We start from the raw sequence: 8,050 nt of genomic DNA, 5'->3' as shown, positions 1-8,050 counted from the left end.
TGGCATCTTTTTTTGAATGCTTTTTTTTTTTTTTTTTAGACTTTTTTTTTTTTTTTTTTTGCAGGCTTTTTTTTTTTTTTTTTTGCAGGCTTTTTTTTGTTTTTTGCCCACCCTGGTGGTCCAGGGTGGGCATCCCTGGTGGTCCAGTGTGGCGATCCGAGGGGGGACTGCGCTGATAAACAATCAGCGCGAACCCCCCCTGTCAGGAGAGCCGCCGATCGGCTCTCCTCTACTCGCGTCTGTCAGACGCGAGTGAGGAAGAGCCATCAACGACTCTTCCTGTTTACATCGTGATCAGCCGTGATTGGACACGGCTGATCACGTGGTAAAGAGTCTCCGCCGGAGGCTCTTTACCGAGATCGGAGATGCAGGGTGTCAGACTGACACCCCGCATCACCGATCGCCGCGATGCGCGCCCCCATGGGCGCGCGCGGCATGAAATCCTGCAGGACGTTCTAGAACGTCCTGTCAGGATTTCATAACCACTTCCCGGACGTAAATCTGCTATAGGCCGGGCGGGAAGTGGTTAAACAACACTTTTTATGGATATCTTTAAGAAATGGCTTTCTATTTGCCACTCTTCCATAAAGGCCAGATTTGTGCAGTATACGACTGATTGTTGTCCTATGGACAGAGTCTCCCACCTCAGCTGTAGATCTCTGGAGTTCATCCAGAGTGATCATGGGCCTCTTGGCTGCATCTCTGATCAGTCTTCACCTTGTATGAGCTGAAAGTTTAGAGGGACGGCCAGGTCTTCGTAGATTTGCAGTGGTCTGATACTCCTTCCATTTCAATATTATCGCTTGCACAGTGCTCCTTGGGATGTTTAAAGCTTGGGAAATCTTTTTGTATCCAAAATCCGGCTTTCAACTTCTCCACAACAGTATCTCGGACCTGCCTGGTGTGTTCCTTGTTCTTCATGATGCTCTCTGCGCTTTAAAACGGACCTCTGAGACTATCACAGTGCAGGTGCATTTATACGGAGACTTGATTACACACAGGTGGATTATATTTATCATCATTAGTCATTTAGGTCAACATTGGATCATTCAGAGTAGGGATGAGCTTCGCGTTCGATATACGAACGTATGTTCGACTCGAACATCGGTCGTTCGATCGTTCGGCGAAACTCGAACAAAACGGGTCGTTCGCGCCAAATTCGAGTTATGCAAAACGTCCCATAATTCACTGCGGCGTTGAGCGCTGATGATTGGCCAAGCATGCTGTATGTCCCGCATGCTTGGCCAATCACAGCGCGCAAAAAACGAAGAGCCATAAATGGCCAAAGCCAGGGTGGCTTTGGCCAATTATGGCTCAGGGGGATTAGTACACGCCCCACACTATAAAAGGCAGCCTGCACGGCGGCCTCGTGTAGTGTGTTCCAGCTTTTGTTAGAGAAGTCAGTCAGACAGTTAGAGAGAGATAGAGACACAGTGGGCCAGATTCAGGTAGGACTTAAGCCGAGATGTGCCGCCTAAGTCTAAATTTGTGCCGGAATATCTATGCACCGTACCCACAGAACTAGATACGCACCAAAATAGTCTATTCCCGACCGGCGTAACTTGCCTACGCCTGCACATCTTGGGCCAGATTCACAAAGGTTAGCGGATCTTTAGATCCGTGTAACCTATGTGTTTTAAGATCCGCCCTCGCAAGTTTGTGAGGAAAGTGTCAAATTCACAACACACTTACCTCCAAACTTGCGACGGCGGATCCTAACTCCCCCGGCGGAATTCTAATTCCGCGGCTGGGGGAGTGTACTATTTAAATCAGGCGCGCTCCCGCGCCGATTTAAATACGCATGCGCCGTCCGGGGAATTTCCCGGCGTGCATTGCTCCCACTGACGTCAATAGGACGTCAGTGGTTGCGACGTGAGCGGGACTTGCGATGCGCGTGTTCGTGAATCGGCGTACGCAAACGACGTAGGAAATTTCAAATTCGACGCGGGAACGACGGCCATACTTAACAATACTTACCCCTGCTTTTAGCAGGGGTAAGTATACGACGGGTACCGCGCTACGGAAACGACGTAAGAACACAGCGTCGGGTCCGCGTACGTTCGTGAATTTCGCGTATCTCGCTGATTTACATATTATTCAGTGTAAATCAGCGGGAACGCCCCCGGTGCCATTTTTAAATCCAAAAAAAGATCCGACAGTGTAACACAGTGTGACACTGTCGGATCTCAGCCCTATCTATGCGTATCTGATTCTATGAATCAGGTGCATAGATAGGACCAGTAAAAATCAGAGATACGATGGTGTATCTGAGATACTCCATCGTATCTCTTCTGTGAATCTGGCCCCTTAGGTGCATATTTATGCCGGACGCATCTGGCGAACCCATTGATTTCCTATGCAAATATGCAAATGAGGGAGAAACGCCGATTCCCGAACATAGACCCGTCCGGCACAGGCTAGGCGCGGTGTGCCTAAGCTGTTTGGCCGGCCTAAAGTTACCCCTCATAAAGCAGGGGTAACTTTGCGCCAGACTTGCTCAAGTCAGCTGGAGAGGGCCCGGATAGCCCGGATAGGAACCCCCTTAAAAAAAAAAAAAACCGGGCCCCAGATGGCAACCCCTCTTTTCTTTATAAAAATAAATTACCAAATAAAGGGGGCTTTCCATCCAGGACCTCTGGCCCTTTAATAATAATGATAATAATAATTATATATATATTTTTGTCCGAAAGGCACTGGCCGTGAACTTGTTCTGCATACAGACGGCAGAACTTTTTCAGCCAACATTCACGAAACTACGTAGTTTTTCTGCTCTTTTGTCCGATGGAGCGTACAGACGGTTTGATTATACGACAAAACACGTCCATCGGAATATTCGATCGCGTGTGCGATCCTTTAGCCTGTAGGGTTCAATATTGGGTTGGCTCACCCTTTGCAGCTATAAAAGCTTCAACTCTTCTAGGAAGGCCGTCCACAAGGTTTAGGAGTGTGTCTATGGGAATGTTTGACCATTCTTCCAGAAGTGTATTTGTGAGGTCAGGCACTGATGTTGGACAAGAAGGCCTGGCTCACAGTCTCCGCTCTAATTCATCCCAAAGGTGTTGAGGTCAGGACTCTGTGCAGGCCAGTCCAGTTCCTCCACCCCAAACTCACTCATTTATGTCTTTATGGTCCTTGCTTTGTGGACTGGTCCAAATCATTTGATGAAAGGGGGGTTATGGTGTGGGGTTGTTTTCAGGGGTTGGACTTGGCCCCTTAGTTCCATTGAAGGGAACTCTTAAGGCGTCAGCATACCAAGACATTTTGGACAATTTCATGCTCCCAACTTTGTAGAAACAGTTTGGGGAGGGCCCCTTCCTGTTCCAACATGACTGCTCACCAGTGCACAAAGCAAGGTCCATAAAGACATGGATGAGCAAGTTTGGGGTGGAGGAACTTGACTGGCCTGCACAGAGTCCTGACCTCAACTCGATAGAACACCTTTGAAATAAATTAGAGCAGAGACTGCAAGCCAGGCCTTCTTGTCCATCAAAAAAATATAAATAAAAATATATTAAAAAAATATATATTTTTTATAAAAAAAAAAGGGGGGTTCCCATCCGGGCCCCTTACAGGTGTACTGCCTGTACCCCCCTGATGGCAGCCCTGGTCATAAGTCTCCATTGCTGTTATGAGGGCTGACATCTCCTGGGTGTTAAAGTTTTTTTTCCTCCTCTGCCTGTGGGGAATGGGAGCAGCCATCTCACAGCAAAAGTACCTTCCCTGGGGGGGGGGGAATAAAACTGGATGTACTTTTGCATCGGCTGGGCGTAAGTTGGGCCGGCGTATCTCTGTAAGTTGGGCCGGCATAGTTGTGAGCATGCTCAGAAGGGAAAGAACGTACTGAGCATTCTCCGTTCAGGATACGCCGGGCGTAAATCACTGCTCCACGTTCAGAACATCATAAGGTCACACCCACTTCCACTTACGCCGAGGAAATTAAGTTAGGCCGGTGCAAAGTTAGGCACAAGTGCTTTGTGAATACTGTACTTGCCTCTCTGAGTTACGGCGGCATAGTGTATCTGAGATACGCTACGCCCGCCTAAAGATAGGCAATTCTATCTGAATTTGGTCCAGTGTCTTTTCTACTAGATAGATAGATAGATAGATAGATAGATAGATAGATAGATAGATAGATAGATAGATAGATAGATAGATAGATAGATAGATAGATAGATAGAGAGAGCAGGAAGGCTAGTCAGTATAGTTAAATCTACACTTTGTAGAGAATATATTCACATCCCTAGGAGTTGTCAATATATTTATAAACTGTATAGCTCAGCTTGATCTGCTATTAGTATCTGTCAGGCAGGAGATTGTTCTTCATGCAGCGCTCTAACATGTTGTATTGCCTGCATTAGGAATTAGCTTAAACATAGTACTCCGTGTTATTCAACGTGTGCTAGTTAATTGCACATACACGCATTACCTGTTACTGCACGTGTGCAATTTATTTGCACAGAAACGCAGTCGCTGTTAATGCAAGTGGGCTATTGAATTGCACAGAAACGCAGTCGCTCTTACTGCGTGTGTGCTGTTTAATAGCAACTAAACGCAGTTAGTGTCACTGCGTGTGTGCTGTTACATAGCACCTGAACGCAGTCGCTCTTACTGCGTGTGTGCAGTTTACTAACACCTGAACGCAGTCGGTGTCACTGCGACTATTTTGTTACATAGCACCTGAACGCAGTCGCTCTTACTGCGTGTGTGCAGTTTACTAACACCTGAACGCAGTTGGTGTGACTGTGTCTGTTTTGTTACATAGCACCTGAACGCAGTCGCTCTTACTGCGTGTGTGCAGTTTACTAACACCTGAACGCAGTCAGTGTGACTGCGACTATTTTGTTACATAGCACCTGAACGCAGTCGCTCTTACTGCGTGTGTGCAGTTTACAAACACCTGAACGCAGTTGGTGTGACTGCGTCTGTTTTGTTACATAGCACCTGAACGCAGTCGCTCTTACTGCGTGTGTGCAGTTTACTAACACCTGAACGCAGTCGGTGTGACTGCGACTATTTTGTTACATAGAACCTGAACGCAGTCGCTCTTACTGCGTGTGTGCAGTTTACTAACACCTGAACGCAGTCTGTGTGACTGTGACTATTTTGTTACATAGCACCTGAACGCAGTCGCTCTTACTGCTTGTGTGCAGTTTTTTGATGCAATACTTTGCACGTGGCTCCTTGTTGCGCTCCAATTACAGATATTGGGAGGGGTTGCAGTGTTGTGTTGTGCCTACGGACAAATTGCTGTGCCCCTGTGTAACAGGGGCATCTAATAACAATTTTTGATGCAATACTTTGCACGTGGCTCCTTGTTGCGCTCCAATTACAGATATTGGGAGGGGTTGCAGTGTTGTGTTGTGCCTACGGACACATTTTTGTGCCCCTGTGTGACAGGGGCGCCTAATAACAATTTTTGATGCAATACTTTGCACGTGGCTCTTTGTTGCGCTCCAATTACAGTATGTTTGAGGGGTGCCCTTTTTTCTACAATTTTGCTTTCACAAAAAAATAATGGCCCCCCCCACCACCCCTAAAATAATCGAGATATTGTTGCCACACAGCACGTGCGCAAGCAGTATTAAATTACTTTGTTCTTATAATAATTTCATGTTGTGCAGGGACATTTATAAACACGTGCCACTACTATAGACACACAGCAGGTGTGATATTTGAAGGAATTTTTCATTTTTTTTTTCACTTTAAGCATCATTAAAATCGCTGCTCCGGAAAAACGGCCGTTTAAAAAAAAAAAAATTCCATTGATACATGTTCCCTGGGGCAAGACCCGGGTTCTGAAAGACGTTTTTCAACATTAAATTGCATATTGGTCTTTAAAATTAGCGTTTTTGAATTCGAACGTTTGAGTCCCATAGACTTCAATGGGGTTCTAAATGTTAGTGCGAACCCGCGGTCTGTTCGAACGTTCTGGTGCGAACCAAACCCGGGTATGTTCGGCTCATCCCTAATTCAGAGATACTCACTGAACTTCTGGAGAGAGTTTGCTGCACTGAAAGTAAAGGGGCTGAATAATTTTGCACGCCCAATTTTTCACTTTTTTATTTGTTAAAAAAGTTTGAAATATCCAATAAATTTCGTTCCACTTCATGATTGTGTCCCACTTGTTGTTGATTCTTCAAAAAAAATTACAGTTTTATATCTTTATGTTTGAAGCCTGAAATGTGGCAAAAGGTCGCAAAGTTCAAGGGGGCCAAATACTTTCACAAGGCACTGTATATGTATATATATATATATATATATATATATATATATATATATATATATAAAATATATATATATATATATATATATATATATACAGTGCCTTGCGAAAGTATCGGTATATATATATATATATATATATATATATATATACACACACACATTATATATATATATATATAGAGACACACACAGTATATATATATATTTGTGTTTAGGGTGCACACCATAATGCTACACACCTATGGACAGGAGGAGTGTCTCCTTCCATACATTTCTCCTGAGATGTCAGAGTTAAATACAGTACAGTATAAATAACAATGTAGCGAATTATTCCTAAAAGCAATGTTTCTCCAGCTTATTCCTGCACGTGGTTACAATGTAGCAAAGCAGCCCAGCTCCTCACCAGCAAGCCTCTGTTGTCACTGTGTGTGTGCTGTACGATTGCTCGGCGTGCCGATTGCTTTGGTCTGCTCTCCCCTTAATTGGCTCTGCCTGGCTGGGAGAGCTCAGCTGTTGGCTGTTGCGGGACCAGGAAGAGAAGTGACCTGAGAGGAGCTGGATGGTCCTGTGTTGTGTACAGGAGGCGTTCACCGGCACACCTCCGATCCTCAGCATCAGGTGTCGTTCCCCGGCCTCTGCTGGCTCCTCTGTATGAGGCAAGGAAGGCATTGTCCGCAACCCACACAAGGTAACAGTGGCGGGGCCTCTGGAGGTACAGAATGGACACACATGTCATGTGAGCCCCGGCTAATGTGCTGACTGCCCATTCCGGCTTCCTCACAGTTCCCGCATCCCTCCCTGGCCAGTCCTTTGCCCTGCTCTGCCCACACACTGATAGGGGAGGCGGGGGTGGCATGTCCTGCTTGTGTCATTAATAGATAATCACATCACACACCATGGCACCCATAATCCTTGTCATTGTGCCTGTTGATAAAGTTAGAGGACCCTGCTGGTGAGTTTTGGAAGAAAACACTACAACTCCCATCCGTCCAGGGACACCGCGCTCAGCCGCGTTGTGATCGCTCTATTATCCTGGGTTCACGCTGCCGCAACTTCCAACTTGACAACCGTATGCGGCTTTAATAACAGAAGTCAATACAAGTCATATTGAAGTCACACCAAAAGGAACCTTTTTCTAAGTCGGAAAGCGTCTCAAGTAAGGATGAGCTCCGGCGTGTTCGCATTGTCCACGTGCAGAGCCCGCCAAGAAGTCTGCTCAGCGCTTCGCTAATCACGGGCAGGGAGACATTGTCCCGATGCTTGGCTGCAGAGATCAGGAAATGTCTCCCTGCCTGTGGTTAGCGCAGCGCCGTGCAGTCTTCCGGGCGGACTCCGCTCGTGGACTGTGCGAACACGCCAGTGCTCATCCCTAGTCTTGAGTGACACCGATTAGACCGCTTCCATTTGCAGTTAATGGGGCATGACTTGTCATGCAATTTGAAGTCTCGTGAAAAGTCGTGGCAGTGTGAACCGGGGCTAAATTATATATAAGGTCTTCAAAAGGTAGGGGAGGAATATCATGGAATGCCAGTGTCGTGCGCCCGGCCCGATCCTGAACTTAAAAAAAAGGGCGGGTAGTCTGATCTTGTCATTTGTTCTTTTGTACCTCTTCAGACCTTAAAGCGGAGTTCCACCTAAAAATGAAACTTCCGCTTAACTCACTCCTTGCCCTCTTACATGCCACATTTGGCATGTCATTTTTTTGGGGGGGGGGGGAGTGGGGGCTTCAGGAGCAGTGGGACTTCCTGTCCCACTTCCTCCTTCCGCCGAGGGGCTGGTAAGGCGAATAGCTTAAAGGGGTGGTTCCCCTAAAAATAAACTTTTG

The 8,050-nt window shown here is 46.4% G+C and overlaps 1 protein-coding gene across 1 annotated transcript in view; it reads left to right on the top strand.

Moving 5' to 3' along the window:
• The first annotated feature begins 6,721 nt into the window (after nt 1-6,721).
• The window catches only part of LOC120943775 (1-phosphatidylinositol 3-phosphate 5-kinase-like), a 139,020-nt gene continuing 137,691 nt past the window's right edge, over nt 6,722-8,050 (top strand). Inside the window, exon 1 of the mRNA XM_040357321.1 lies at nt 6,722-6,913. The gene's annotated coding sequence lies outside the window, so the exon portion shown is untranslated. The remainder of the gene's footprint in view (nt 6,914-8,050) is intronic.

The sequence above is a fragment of the Rana temporaria genome, chromosome 6 (genome assembly GCF_905171775.1).
Source record: "Rana temporaria chromosome 6, aRanTem1.1, whole genome shotgun sequence".
Lineage (NCBI taxonomy): Eukaryota > Metazoa > Chordata > Amphibia > Anura > Ranidae > Rana > Rana temporaria.
This window is presented reverse-complemented; position numbering and strand designations above follow the sequence as displayed.